The sequence below is a fragment of the Piliocolobus tephrosceles genome, chromosome 16 (genome assembly GCF_002776525.5).
Source record: "Piliocolobus tephrosceles isolate RC106 chromosome 16, ASM277652v3, whole genome shotgun sequence".
In the NCBI taxonomy this organism is placed as follows: Eukaryota; Metazoa; Chordata; class Mammalia; order Primates; family Cercopithecidae; genus Piliocolobus; species Piliocolobus tephrosceles.
In genome coordinates, this window is record NC_045449.1 from 35,416,370 (window position 1) to 35,430,662 (window position 14,293).

General features: G+C 45.3%; 1 protein-coding gene and 1 non-coding gene across 3 annotated transcripts in view; both read left to right on the top strand.

Moving 5' to 3' along the window:
- The first annotated feature begins 5,652 nt into the window (after positions 1–5,652).
- On the top strand, positions 5,653–5,870 carry LOC111537712. Its single transcript, XR_002730080.1, has one exon. It is a non-coding gene; the product is annotated as a small nucleolar RNA U3 (small nucleolar RNA).
- Positions 5,670–14,293, top strand: part of TEX14 (testis expressed 14, intercellular bridge forming factor) — a 33,008-nt gene continuing 24,384 nt past the window's right edge. For both annotated transcript variants that reach the window (XR_002730072.1, XM_023204625.2), the window contains exons 1-3: positions 5,670–5,869; positions 6,769–6,883; positions 13,681–13,846. The gene's annotated coding sequence lies outside the window, so the exon portion shown is untranslated. The remainder of the gene's footprint in view (positions 5,870–6,768; positions 6,884–13,680; positions 13,847–14,293) is intronic.

The window sequence follows — 14,293 nt, forward strand, 5'->3', positions numbered from 1 at the left end:
TTTTTATGGCTGAGTAGTATTCCAGTGTATAAATACACCACAGTTTCTTTATCCACTCGTTGATTGATGGGCATTTGGGTTCGTTCCTTGATTTTGCGATTGTGAATTGTGCTATTTTGCATTACAAAAATTTTTTAATTTGTTGTAGTAGAGACAAAGTCTCACTGTGTTGCCCAGACTGGTCTTGAACTACTGGGCTCAAGCAGTTGTCCCGGGTTTGCCTCCCAAAGTGCTGGGATTACAAGTATGAGATAGCATGTCCAGCCTATTTTTGCAGTTTTTAGTAATCAGAAACAATGCTTTGATAAAATACCTTGTAATATATCTTTACAGGCCAGGCACAGTGGCTCACGTCTGTAATCCCAGCACTTTGGGAGGCTGAGGCAGGTGGATCACGAGGTCAGGAGTTCGAGATCATCCTGACCAACATTGTGAAACCCCAACTCTACTAAAAATACAAAAATTAGCCGGGTGTGGTGGCAGGCGCCTGTAATCCCAGACACTCAGGAGGCTGAGGCAGGAGAATTGCTTGAACCTGGGAGGCAGAAGTCACAGTGAGCCAAGATTGCACCACTGCACTCCAGCCCAGGCAACAGAGCAAGACTCCGTCTCCAAAAAAAAAAAAAAAAAAAAAAAAGGAGTAGGTTGTAAACCTATACTTCTTATGATTGACTATACATTGGGTGTTCCCACAACCCACTCCCCAGGTTTGATTAATTTGCTAGAGTGGCTCATAGAACTCAGGGAAACACTTTACTTAGGTTTACCCATTTATTGTAAAGATATCACAAAAGATACAGATGAGCAACTGAATGGAAATGATGTCTAGGGCAAGGCATGTGGGGAAAGGCTTGGAGATTCCATGCCTTCCCTGGCCCACCCTCCCCGAACCTCTCCATGTTCAGCTGTTCAGAAGCTTCCCAACCCAGTCCTTTTGGGTTTTTATGGAAACTTCATTACGTAGGCATGGTAGATTAAATCACTAGCCATTGGTGATCAATTTAACCTTCAGCCCCTCTCCCCTCCCCAAAGGTTGGGGGGGCAGGGCTAAGAGTCCCAACTCTCTCATCATGCTTTGGTCTTTCCAGTGACCAGCTGTCATCCTGATGCCATCTGGATGGGCCCAGTCACTAGCTACAGTCAGCATCAGCATACAAAAGATACTCATCATTCCAGAGGTTCAAAGAGTTTTAGAAGCTCCATATCAGGAAACAGGCATGAAAACCGAATATATATTTCTTGTTTTTTTTTGTTTTTTTGTTTTTTTTTTGAGACAGAGTCTCACTCTGTCACGTAGGCTGGAGTGCAATGGCACCCTCACTGCAGCCTCTGCCTCCTGGGCTTCAAGCAATTCTCATGACTCATCCTCCCAAGTAGCTAGGATTACAGGCGCCCACCACCATGCCCAACTAATTTTTGTATTTTTAGTAGAGATGGGGTTTTACCATGTTCGCCAGACTGGTCTCGAACTCCTGACCTCAAGTGATCCATGTGCTTCTGCCTCCCAAAGTATTGGGATTACAGGCGTGAGCCACAGGCGTGAGCCACCATGCCCAGCCCCAAATGAATCTTTTCTTTTTTTTTTTTTTTTGGAGACAGAGTCTCGCTCTGTCACCTAGGCTGGAGTGTACTAGCATGATCTTAGCTCACTGCAACCTCTGCTTCCCCAGTTGAAGCAATTCTCCTGCCTCAGCCTCCCAAGTAGCTGGGACTACAGGCGCATGCCACCATGCCCCACTAATTTATGTAATTTACTAGTAGAGACGGGGTTTCACCATATTGGTCAGGCTGGTGTCCAACTCCTGACCGCAGGTGATCCAACCGCCTCGGCCTCCCAAAGTGCTGGGATGACAGGCATGAGCCACCACGCCCGGCCCCAAATATATGTTTCACAATATCACAGAGACAGTGGTATAGTGCATGGACTTTAGAACCAGACTGGTTTGTGACCTCTGGCAAATTGATCTCTCTCCATTTCTCCATCTACAAAATAGTGATAATAATAGTTTCTTCTTCCTGTTGTAGAGTTGTGAGGATTAAGTGAATTAAAAGAATGATGCCTGGCACACATTATTGTTAATATCAGATATTACCTCGTAGGAGGCCCAGAGGTTAGGTGACTGACCCATCTCGAGGTCCTGGGCTAATGAAGGTGGTATTAGGATGTCAACATTTGAATCCAGGTCTTTTAACCTTTTTGGTCAGTCTTTGTACCATGTCATAGCTGCCTCTGGTCACTTCTTGTGGGACTGTTTTTAGTTACCTTTATAGCAGCCACAACATAGGTACGATGCTGGCCTAAAATAATTATTTGTTGAATGAATAAGTGTTATTTTTTATTAGGAAATCTCCAAAGGGCATGTTTGCTTAAGTTGTAGGGACAGAGGTTTTCACCTATTTTTCTTTCCAGCCACCTGTATCCCCTCAAGATTTGTTGCTCAGTGCCTTCCCCTAAGTGTTTTCTGATCCTTAGAGAAGCCCTTGGAGGGCTGGGCGTGGTGGCTCACGCCTGTCATTCCAGCACTTTTGGAGGCCAAGGCAGGTGGATGTCTTGATGTCAGGAGTTTGCGACCAGCCTGGTCAACATGGTAAAACCCCGTATCTACTAAAAATACAAAAATTAGCTGGGCATGGTGGTGCGTGCCTGTAATCGCAGCTATTCGGGAGGCTGAGGCAGGAGAATCACTTGAACCTGGGAGGCAGAGGACGCAGTGGGCCAAGATCATGCCACTGCACTCTAGCATGGGCTACAGAGGGAGACTCTGTCTCAAAAAAAAAAAAGAGAGAGAAGCCCTTAGAGGCCTTGGTTGATTTAATTTTTTGCCTCCTGAGCCCCAGGAGGGGCTTCCCTGGACTGTAATTTCTTCTTGTCAATAACTATAACTTCTTGTCAGCCTGCTTCCCTTGACTGTAATTTCTTCTTGTCAATAACTATAAATAGTTTCAGATTTGATAAATTAGATGGCTACAGGTGTGTGGATGAAATTCTTGGGGGTCATAGATGAATGATGGTTTATAACTCATAGCAATAGCAGTAGCCAGAATATCAGTATTTTTTCCTTTTAACCTTTTTTTTTTTTTTTGAGACAGAGTTTCGCTTTGTCAACCTAGGCTGGAGTGCAATGTTGAGATCTCAGCTCACTGCAACTTCCACCTTCTGGGTTCCAGCAATTCTGCTCCCTCAGCCTGAGTAGCTGGTATTACAGGTGCCCACCACCATGCCCAGCTACTTTTTGTAGTTTTAGTAAAGGCAGAGTTTGACCATGTTGGCCAGGCTGGTCTCGAACTTCTGATCTCAGGTGATCCGCCTGCCTCGGTCTCCCAAAGTGTTGGGATTACAGGCGTGAGCCACTGCGCCCGGCTGGAGACATTATTTTTATTATACTGGATGGTGAGCGTGTATTCAATTTGCTATGAATATAGATAGTATCTGTCTTCCAAAGTTCATTATGCAAATATTTTCAAAGAGGTGCCCTGAACAGGTTAGTGCCTTGCCCCCATAACATGCATAACTGAGAGATCCATGCAGAATTGTCCTTTTTCTGTTCTCTGCTGCTCTTCTCTACTCTTAGGCTGCCTTGTGTTGGGCAGATAAGTGAACAAGGCACTGAAGATAGGGGAGATACATTGGGCAGTCCTACCCTCTAGTGTAGGAAAGACAGTCTGGTAGAGGACACAAACATACCACAAATATTTGTAACACAGGAAGTCCTGAGCAGTAAGACATGTGAACCCCTCTAGTAATGTTCTTACCATGAACACTGTTTCTTTTTCTTTTTTTCTTTTATTTGAGACAGGTTCTCCCTCTGTTGCCCAGGTTGGAGTGCAGTAGCACGATCTCAGCTCACTGCAACCTCCACCTCCTGCCTCAGCATCCCGAGTAGCTGGCATTACAGGCACGTGCCACCAAGCCTGGCTAATTTTTGTGTATTTTTGTATTTTTAGTAGAGACAGGGTTTCACCATGTTGGCCAGGCTGGTCTTGAACTCTTGGCCTCAAGTGATCCACCCACCTAAGCTTCCCAAAGTGCTGGGATTACAGGTGTGAGCCCCCACACCCAGCCCAATTTCTTCTTACTAGATGTCTCAGGCTTCCATACTGTTGACTGATCCTTCTTTTTGAAACTTTCAACCTTCCTTGTCACTTGTGACCCATTTCTTCCAGGTTTTCCTCTAATCTCTGCCTACTTTTTGGCTTTTTTCGTTATTTGCTTTTTTTTTTTTTTTCTGAGACGGGGTCTTGCTCTGTCACCAGGCTGGAGTGTAGTGGCGTGATCTTGGCTCACTGCAACCTCTGCCTCCTGGATTCAAGTGATTCTCCTGCCTCAGCCTCCTGAGTAGCTGGGACTACAAGCATGTGCCACCATGCCCAGCTGATTTTTGTACTTTTTAGTAGAGATGAGGTTTCACCATGTTGGCCAGGCAGGTCTCAATCTCCTGACCTTGTGATTCACCTGCCTCAGCCTCTCAAAGTGCTGGGATTACAGGTGTAAGCCACCAGGCGTAAGCCACCGCGCCCAACCCCTGGCTAATTTTTCTATTTTTATGGTAGAGATGGGGTTTCTCCACGTTACCCAGGCTGGTCTCAAACTCCCGACCTCAAGTGATCTGCCTGGCCTCCCAAAGTGCTGGGATTATAGCCGGGAGCTACCATCCCTGGCCCTAGCTTGCCTCAAGATGGTAGTGGACCTCAGGGTTCCAGCTGTAACCCTCTGCTTTAATTTTCGATTTCCCAATAAAGAAACTTTCTTCCCTTTTATGGGCTGACCCCTCCTCTACATTCTGTTCGCTTATTGTGACCTAGGTGCATGAGCTGTGTGGTTTGTTACGTTTGCAGGCTGGCTGCCAGTACTTAGATTTATTATGCCTTGAAAATGGACCATTTAAAATATTTTCTCACAGAAGTATGTAGAGAAGTTTTGTTTTTACCTCAAGAAATGGGAAGCTACTGAAGCTTAAACCAGGGGAATATGTTGTCCTGCTTGTTTAAACACAGCAATGACCGGGTGTGATGGCTCACGCCTGTAATCCCAGCATTTTGGAAGGCTGAGGTGGGAGGATCGCTTGAATCCAGGAGTTCAGGGCCATCCTGGGCAAGAATGCGAGAACCAGAAAAAAATAAACACAGCAATGCCATATAGAATAAAAACTCCCTGGTTTAGGGGGGAGGAAATCCAAAATATGTGTCTGGAATTTTGATCACAGTATAAAATATAATTGGGCGCGCTATGCGAATATCACAGTCTTTGGCTTTGAATTATCGCTTTCCCTTCACTCTTTGGTTGTTCTCAAGGGCCTCCTCGCCTCCGATTATCGGTCCAAACTCGGCAGCGTCCTTAAAGGTTTCTGGCGCTCCGGCGCGCTTTATAGTCGTCAGCGTTACGTGTGGAGGAAAATGGGGCGGGGTTAGAAAGTAGCTAGCGAGTGATTGGCTGTTTTGCTACCATACGTTAATTACCGTGATTGCCTAAAGCATCTTCAAAATTTTGAGCTTGTTTTAAATGCTTTGTCGAACTTTGGTAATGGAAAGATCGTTCTTGGAAAAAAGCACATACTGATACTTTCTAGGAGAGAATGGTGCTCACGAAAAACTCACCATCAACTTAATATGTGTGAGTTTCTTTCGCAAGGGGGAGGCGTGGCGTTACTTGTTAAGACTATACTTTCAGGGATCATTTGCTATAGTTTGCTACTAGAGAAGTTTCTCTGAACTTGTAGAGCACCGGAAACCACGAGGAGGAAGCGTAGTGTTCTCTTCTGAGCGTGAAGTTGGCATTTGGTATCGCTTCATTGGTGACTGCCTTCTGCCATTGATGATCGTTCTTTTCTTCCTTTGGAAGAATAAGAGGGAGAGAACGCAGTCTGAGTGGGTCCGGCGTTTTGTTTGTGTATTGAAAGTAGTGTGTGTGTGTGTGTGTGTGTGTGTGTGTGTGTGTGTTAGTGTTTTTTCTTGCTAATTATAGCTGAAGGTAATACTCGTTATTTTTGTTCGGGGCATTGTTCTGTCATCTTAGGCTGGAATGCAATAGCCCAATTTTGGGTCATTGCAGCTTTGTCTTTTAAGCATTTCTCGTGCTTCCGTCTTCTGAGTAGCTGGGACTGCAGGTTCGCCTCCAGGCCCCGCTACTTTTGTATATTTAATAGAGTTGGCAATTTCACATTGTTGGTCAGGGTGGGTTCGAGCTCTTGAGCCTCAGGTGATCCAGTCGCCTCCGCTTCCCAAAGAGCTGGGGTTACAGGCGTGCGCGATTAATCTTTTCTTGGTAGGTAAGATGTGTTTTCTTTTTTTATTTTTTTCTTGGTCGTGTTACTACTTTGGCCTTTTTCTTTTTTTTCAGTCCCTTTTAATTTTTCACAGCCTCATTGTTTGATAGTACTGGAAACTGGTCTGTTTTGTGTATTTTGTTTTCCCTTGTCTAATTAGTCTTTATACTTCAGTAAGATCTTTTAGGTGAGGACTCGTATTCCAGTGAGCTCTTTTTATGTTATAGCCTTCCTTCCAACACACACAGTATCTTTAGTCCCTCCCTCATCCCTTCCCATGATTGAGAACCATTTTAATCCATTTTGTAATACACCAGAGTGTGGTGAACTAAATGCTTCAATGCAACTTTCTGTAAATATTTTTGATGAATAAACAGTGAGTTTGCCTTCCAGTATATCTATGTGTGACTAATAAAGGCCTTCTTTAATCTCCTCCCACCCCCAGCCCAGTTCCATCTCAGGAAGTTTTCTGATATTTGCATTGATTCTGATATTTCCTTTGCAGGAATTTATGTTGATGCAGTTAACAACTTGGGCCAAACAGCACTTTTTGTTGCGGCATTATTGGGCCTTAGGAAATTAGTTGATGTTCTGGTGGATTATGGATCAGATCCAAATCAGTAAGTACAATAATATTGATGTATAGAAAATAGGGGTTGTGCCATTGAGATGAGTTGGGGTGTTTAGAAACTAATTTGAAGAACCATTGGCCGGGCGCGGTGGCTCACGCCTGTAATGCCAGCACTTTGGGAGGTCAAGGCAGGCGGATCATGAGGTCAGGAGTTCGAGACTAGCATGACCAACATGGTGAAACCCTGCGTCTACTAAAAATATAAAAAATTAGCCGGGCGTGGTGGCACATTGCCTGTAATCCCAGCTACATGGGAGGCTGAGACAGGAGAATCATTTTAACCTGGGAGGCAGAGGTTGCAGTGAGCCAAGATCGCACCATTGCACCCCAGCCTGGGCAACAAGAGTGAGACTCCATCTCAAAGGAAAAAAAAAAAAAAGGGGTGACCTTTGCCTGAATCTTATAGCTGTGGTTTAAAAGAATCAGAGTTTAGGCCAGGCATGGTGGCTCACACCTATAATCCATGAGCCACTTTGGGAGGCCGAGGTGGGAGGATCACCTGAGGTCAGGAGTTTGAGATCAGCCTGAGCAACACGCAGAAACCCTGTCTCTACTAAAAATACAAAGCTGGGCGTGATTGCGCATGCCAGTAATCCCAGCTACGCGGGAGGCTGAGGCAGGAGAATCACTTGAACATGGGAGGAGGAGGTTGTGGTGAGCTGAGATCTCACCATTGCATTCCAGCCTAGGCAACAAGAGCGAAACTCCGTCTTAAAAAAAAAAAAAATACTAAAAAGAGTTGAAGTTTAATAGTTGGTTTTAATTTTAATATGGAACAGCAACACAATGAATTAGTGACAGGTGAACAGCTACTTTTTTTTTTTTTCTGACACACGGTCTGGCTCTGTTATCCAGGCTGGAGTGCAGTGGCACAATCTTGGCTCACTGCAGCCTCCGCCACCCAGCTTCAAGCAATTCTCCTGCCTTAGCCTCCTGAGTGGCTGGGATTACAAGTGCGCACCACCATGCCTGACCAATTTTTTGTATTTTTAGTAGAGACAGGGTTTTGCCATGTTAGCCAGGCTGGTCTCGAACTCCTGGCCTCCATCCACCTTGGCCCTCCCATAGTGCTGGCGTTATAGGTGTGAGCCACTGCACTTGGCCGAACATCTCTTTTTGTGAAGCACTTCGGCTTTTCCTAGGGCCTTCCCAAATATTAGCTTACTTGACACCTTGACAGAGAAGGGAGAGTGGTGGTGGATATTTTTTCAGTTCCCATTAAACAGAAGCAGAAACTGGGGTTTTGAGCACTTAAGTGATTCTAGCTGATTTTCACAGAAACACCAGAATATGAATAATCATAAGTCTTTCCCATCTTACTTAAGTAGGCTGTGTTTAATGTACCTACTTAAATTATTGATATTGGAAGTTTTTGTACTTTTTTTTTTCTTGTGATGGAGTCTTGGTCTGTCACCCAGGCTGGAGTGCAGTGGCGCTACTATGGCTCACTGCAAACTCCACCTCCTGGGTTCAAGTGATTCTCCTGCCTCAGTCTCCCAAGTAGCTGGAATTACAGGCACCTGCCACCACGCCCGGCTAATTTTTGTATTTTTAGTAGAGACAGGATTTCGCTATGTTGGCCAGGCTGGCCTCGAACTCCTGACCTCAGGTGATCCGCCCACCTTGGCCTCCCAAAGTGCTGGGATTACAGGCGTTAGCCATCTCGCCCAGCCTGTTTTACCATCTAATCATTCCTCCCACAAACAGTAAGAAAGCTGGATGAGGAGAGAGATGATATTATTTCTCATTTCTCATGAATGCTAAGAAGGAAAGGAATAATGATTTATACCCAGCTAAGCTTACAAGAGAATCCAGGTCTACCTGGTATCAAAATGTGTACTATTCATATTTATTTATTGTAAAGCCTAAAAACTGGAGCCTCCGGCTAGCCAACTCAGAAGTTTATTTGGTACACACAGTGTTCAAAAAAAATTGAAATAGTGGGCAATATTTAAAATTTGGGAGATTTTATATATATATATATATATATATGGAGAGAGAGAGAGAGAGTGAGTCTTGGTCTGTCACCCAGGCTGGAGTGCAGTGGCGTGATCTTGGCTCACTGCAACCTCCGCCTCCTGGGTTGAAGAGATTCTCCTGCCTGAGCCTCCTGAGTAACTGGGACTACAGCACCCGCCACCACGGCCGGCTAAATTTTTTTGTATTTTTAGTAGAGACAGGGTTTCACCATGTTGACAAGGATGGTCTTGATCTCCTGACCTCGTGATCCACCCACCTTGGCCTTCCAAAGCGCTGGGATTACAGGCATGAGCCACTGCGCCCGGCAACATTTGGGAGATTTCAAATTAAAAACTGGGACTTCTGGCTTTTGGAAATTGGAATATCTGGCTTTCCTGGCTCCTTTTCCTGGCTCCCTTTCCTGGCTCCCTTTCCTGCCCAACAGCAATAGATCCCTGACCCTCCTCAGAGAAAGCCTAAACCCAGTTTCTTGGTCCAGCAGGCATCTGATTTGTGACTTCAATAGGTCCAATCCATCACAGCATTTCCACTGTGCATATAATAGGAATAAAACCTCCTAGCTGGGTGCGGTGGCTCACACCTGTAATCCTAGCACATTGGGAGGCTGACACGGGTGGATCATCTGAGGTCGGGAGTTTGAGACCAGCCTGGCCAACATGGTGAAACCCCATCTCTACAAAAAATACAGAAAGTAGCCAGGCATAGTGGCGTGTGCCTGTAATCCCAGTTATCTGGAAGGCTGAGGCAGGAGAATTGCTGGAACCCTGGAAGCAGAGGCTGCAGTGTGCCAAGACTGCACCACTGCACTCCAGCCTGGGTGACAGAGCGAGACTCCATCTCAAAAAAAAAAAAAGCCTCCTGGCTGGGTGCAGTGGCTCACACCTAAAATCCCATCACTTTGAGAAGCTGAGGCAGATGGATCACCTGAGGTCAGGAATTCAACACCAGCCTGGACAACATGGCAAAACTAAAAATACAAAAATCAGTCAGATGTGGTGGCGTGCGTCTGTAGTCCCAAGTACTCAGGAGGGTGAGGCAGGAGAATCGCTTGAACCCAGGAAGCAGAAGTTGAAGTAAGCCAAGATCGCACCACTGTACTCCACCTAGGAAACAGAGCAAGACTTCATCAAAAACAAAAAAAGGAATAAAGCCTCCTCCCAGAAATTCCCCTTCACCTTGATCAGATAAAAAAATTTTAAAAACTTTTTTTCCTGGTACCTCTATGCAGCTAATCAACAGATATTTTTTAAGTCACATGAAAATGTTCCTAACAACAAAATAACAAAGCCATAGGGGTTTGCCATCTTCTCTTGTTCTTGTCCCTTTCCACTTCCTTCCTGGCACTGCCTGGCATTACAAGTGGCCTTCCTAGATACTTGAAAGAGAGAACTTCTTTAAACCCTGAGGTCTTCAGAAGCTGAGCTCCTTCCTGGTCTCAGCTGTGTCATTACTATTATGCACCATATCATGGACTAGTCTCAATTCCCTGATCTTGAAAATTAAAGGTTGGAATGGTTTGATCTTTAAAGAAATCACTTTAAGCCTGGACAAAGCAGTTGTAAATGCAGATGACTATAAAATATTTCAATTTTTATCTGTATTTTTTTATACAGGCTTTTAAAAAACAGTTTATGTTTACTGAACATAGTTATACTGTCATACAGAATATGAAAGTGATGATGGTCATGACTATTTCACTCAAGGCATTGTTTATACACCTTGTTCCAGTAATTAAAAGAAGTGGGAAATAGCGGGGCTTGGTGGCTCATGCCTGTAATCCCAGCACTTTGGGAGGCCGAGGCGGGTGGATCACCTGAGGTCGAGTTTGAGATCAGCCTGGCCAAAAGGTGAAACCCCATCTCTACTAAAAATACAAAAATTAGCCAGCCGTGGTGGTGGGCCTAATGCTAGCTACTCGGGAGGATGAGGCAGGAGAATCGCTTGCACCCAAGAGGCGGAGGTCGCAGTGAGCCAAGATCGTGCCACTGCACTCCAGCCTGGGTGACAGAGCGAGACTCTATCTCAAAAAAAAGGGGGGGAAACTAAAGAAAAAAGAAGATGTTGCATTTTTGCTAAAGAACTGCAGGCTGTCCCAATATGGCCTCCATACAACACGGGAATATGCAAATATCAGCTGAGCCAGTCCCCATGCTGCCTTTTATTTTTGGTATAGACAGGGTCTCTGTTGCCCAGGCTGGTCTCAAAACTCCTGGGCTCAAACAATCCTCCCACCTCACCTCCCAAAGTGCTGGGATTACAGGTGTGAGCTACTGCATCTGGCTGACCCCTTTCCTTCCGGGCTTTGAAATTAAACAATACAGTAGAGACAGTAGAGCGTGTGTGAGTCTAGAAAAATTCTGGAAGGAAACACAACAAAATGTTCATTGTTTTAAGTTACCTCTGGTTACTTAATTCTCATACTAATTGGCTTTTTTCTTTGTACTTTTCTAAGCTTCCAACTTTTCCTCCCCTAAGCAATCTTAAAACCAACCCCTCCACAACACACACACATAAAATGCAAAAGCTGCCAGGCGCAGTGGCTCACGTCTGTAATCCCAGCACTTTGGGAGACTGAGGCGGGTGGACCACGAGGTCAATAGTTCGAGACCAGCCTGGCCAACATAGTAAAACCTTGCCTCTACTAAGAATACAAAAATTAGGGCGGTGCAGTGGCTCACGGCTGTAGTCCCAGCACTTTGGGAGGCTGAGGGGGGCGGATCATGAGGTCAGGAGATGGAGACCATCCTAGCTAACACGGTGAAACCTGTCTCTACTAAAAATACAAAAAATTAGCTTGGTGCGGTGGCATGCGCTTGTAGTCTCAGCTACTAGGGAGGCTGAGGCAGGAGAATCACTTGAACCCGGGAGGTACAGATTGCAGTGAGCCGAGATTGTGCCACTGCACTCCAGCCTGGGTGACAGAGTGAGACTCCGTCTCAAAAAAAAAAAAAAAAAAAAGAATACAAAAATTAGTTGGGTGTGGTGGTGCGTGCCTGTAATCCCAGCTACTTGGGAGGCTGAGGCAGGAGAATCTCGCACCCAGGAGGCAGAGGTTGCAGTGAGCCGAGATCGCACCATTGCACTGCAGCCTGGGGAACAAGAGCGAGACTTCGTCTCAAAAAAAAAAAACCCAAAAAACAAAAAAGAAGATGGTAAGACATTATACAAAGCTGTTTTTGCAGTGAGGAGGATATTGTGGTTCCCACAGTGCAGTCTGCTGAACTGCTTCTCTGCCCAGCAGTGGGAGAGAGCCTGCAGTGAGAACCAATGGGATCAGTGGTTCCTATATGTCTGGGTGCAGGCCAGCCTCATTAGTATCACCAGGGGAATTTGAAAAATAAAACAAAACAAAACCACATTCCTGGGTCCTGTGCTTGCAAATTTTGTTTCAGTCAGTGTAAGGTATAGTCTGAGAATCTGTGCTTTTGACAGATATCCCAGTAGCTTATTAACTAAATTATGATACACCCATTCATTGGCATACTATGCAGCTGTTAAAAAGAATGGAGGTGCCTTGTAGTTTCTCATATGGCAATTTCTCCAAGATAGATTCTTAAATGAAAATACATAGGCTGGGCGCAGTGGCTCACGCTTATAATCCCAGCACTTTGGGAAGCTGAGGCGGGTGGATCACCTGGAGTTCGAGACCAGCCTGGCCAACATAGTGAAACCGTGTCTCTATTAAAAATACAAAAAGTAACTGGGCGTGGGTGGCAGGCACCTGTAATCTCAGCTACTTGGGAGGCTGAGGCAGAAGAACCACTTGAGCCTGGGAGGCGGAGGTTGCAGTGAGCTGAGATCGTGCCATTGCACTCTAGCCTGGGTGACAAGAGCAGAACTCTGTCTCCAAAAAAAAGAGAAAAGAAAATATGTAGATACAGAAGAGTTTGTATAGTGTATTCTTATCTATACTTTTATATACATAGAACATTTCCAGAAGGATACAAAAACTTGTAATAGTAATTGCTTCTTGGTAAGAGAACTGGGTGTCTGGAGTTGGAGGACTTTTTTCTTATCTTCTCTTCATCATCCTTTTATTTTCTTTCTTCCTCCTCTTTTTCTTCTTCCTCTTCCTCTTCTTCCTCTTCCTCTTCTTCTTCTTTTTTTTCCCTTCCCCCCTCCTCCTATTTGTGTTTCTTTTTCAGTTAAAGAGAGTTCCCCGGTGATTCTCATGTGTAGCCGGGTTAGGAAACTAAGGCTATACATCATATCCTCACTGTATCCTGGACACATTAAAGGCTGTCACTTCATGCCTCAGAGAGTTTACTGGCTTTGGTGAAATTTTTCTGAGATGAAATTTTTCTGAAGTGTAGATCCTTGACTGCGTTCCTAATGCCAAGGTTTTGTGGGCCTCTACCACAGGATTTTTTGGGGGGACTGTGGGGAGACATTCTCAAATGAGAGAGCTGGCACCTTGTTAGGCTGTGCTTGACTAGCCTGATCCCAGGACACTGCAGATGTGAAGACATTGTTTCCGTGCAGCCAATATCAGGGTGCTGGGAAAAGAAAATTGGATTTGGAACCAGGTCTATGCCTGGGAATGAACCTCAGCTTTGCCATTTTGTTTCCTCATCTATAAATTGGGAAATGACACTTCCTTGAAGGGTTGAGTGAAGGAGGGGAAAAAAGGTGTGTGTGTGTAGAAAGTTCCTGTGGTCACAGACAGGCTTCACAAATGATGATGTTATATTCCTCGTCATCAAGGTTGCCTTGTAGAATGGGAGCCATGTGTTACACACTGAGCCCTGCTCCATGGAATGCAGGAGCATTGCCATGGACATCCATTGTATCCATCTCTCTCCCCAGCCGCTGCTTTGATGGGAGCACCCCTGTCCATGCAGCAGCATTTTCAGGCAATCAGTGGATCCTTAGTAAACTGCTGGATGCAGGAGGTGACCTGCGACTCCACGATGAGTGGGGTCAAAACCCGAAGACTTGGGCTTTGACAGCAGGAAAGGAGCATAGCACCCAGGTAAGGGTGGGTCCCACTCTGTAGCCATGCCCAGTAGAAGAGCACTGGACTGAGAGTCAGGCTCCCAGTGGTCAGCACAGAGCGTGCAGTGGCCTTAGCTTTGGCACTGGACTCTCAGGCTTGGATCAAAGCAAGTTAGCCAGCTGCGAAACTTCTGGCAGTTCTAGTGAACCTTTCTACTCATCCATTCTGTGGGAAAAGCAAACAACTGTAACTTTGTCTGACCTATTTAACTAGCACTTACCATGACTCAGATGTTGTTTTAAATGTTTTTTATATATTAAGTTACTTTAATCTTCACAACAACCTCTCAGGTAAGTACTATTATTGTCCTTATTGTACAGGTGGGGAAACTGAGGCCCACTGACATTAAGTAACTTTGCTTGGCAGGTGGAAATTTTTTTTTTTTTGGGGGGGGGTTGGGAGGGAGTCTGTTGCCCAGGCTGG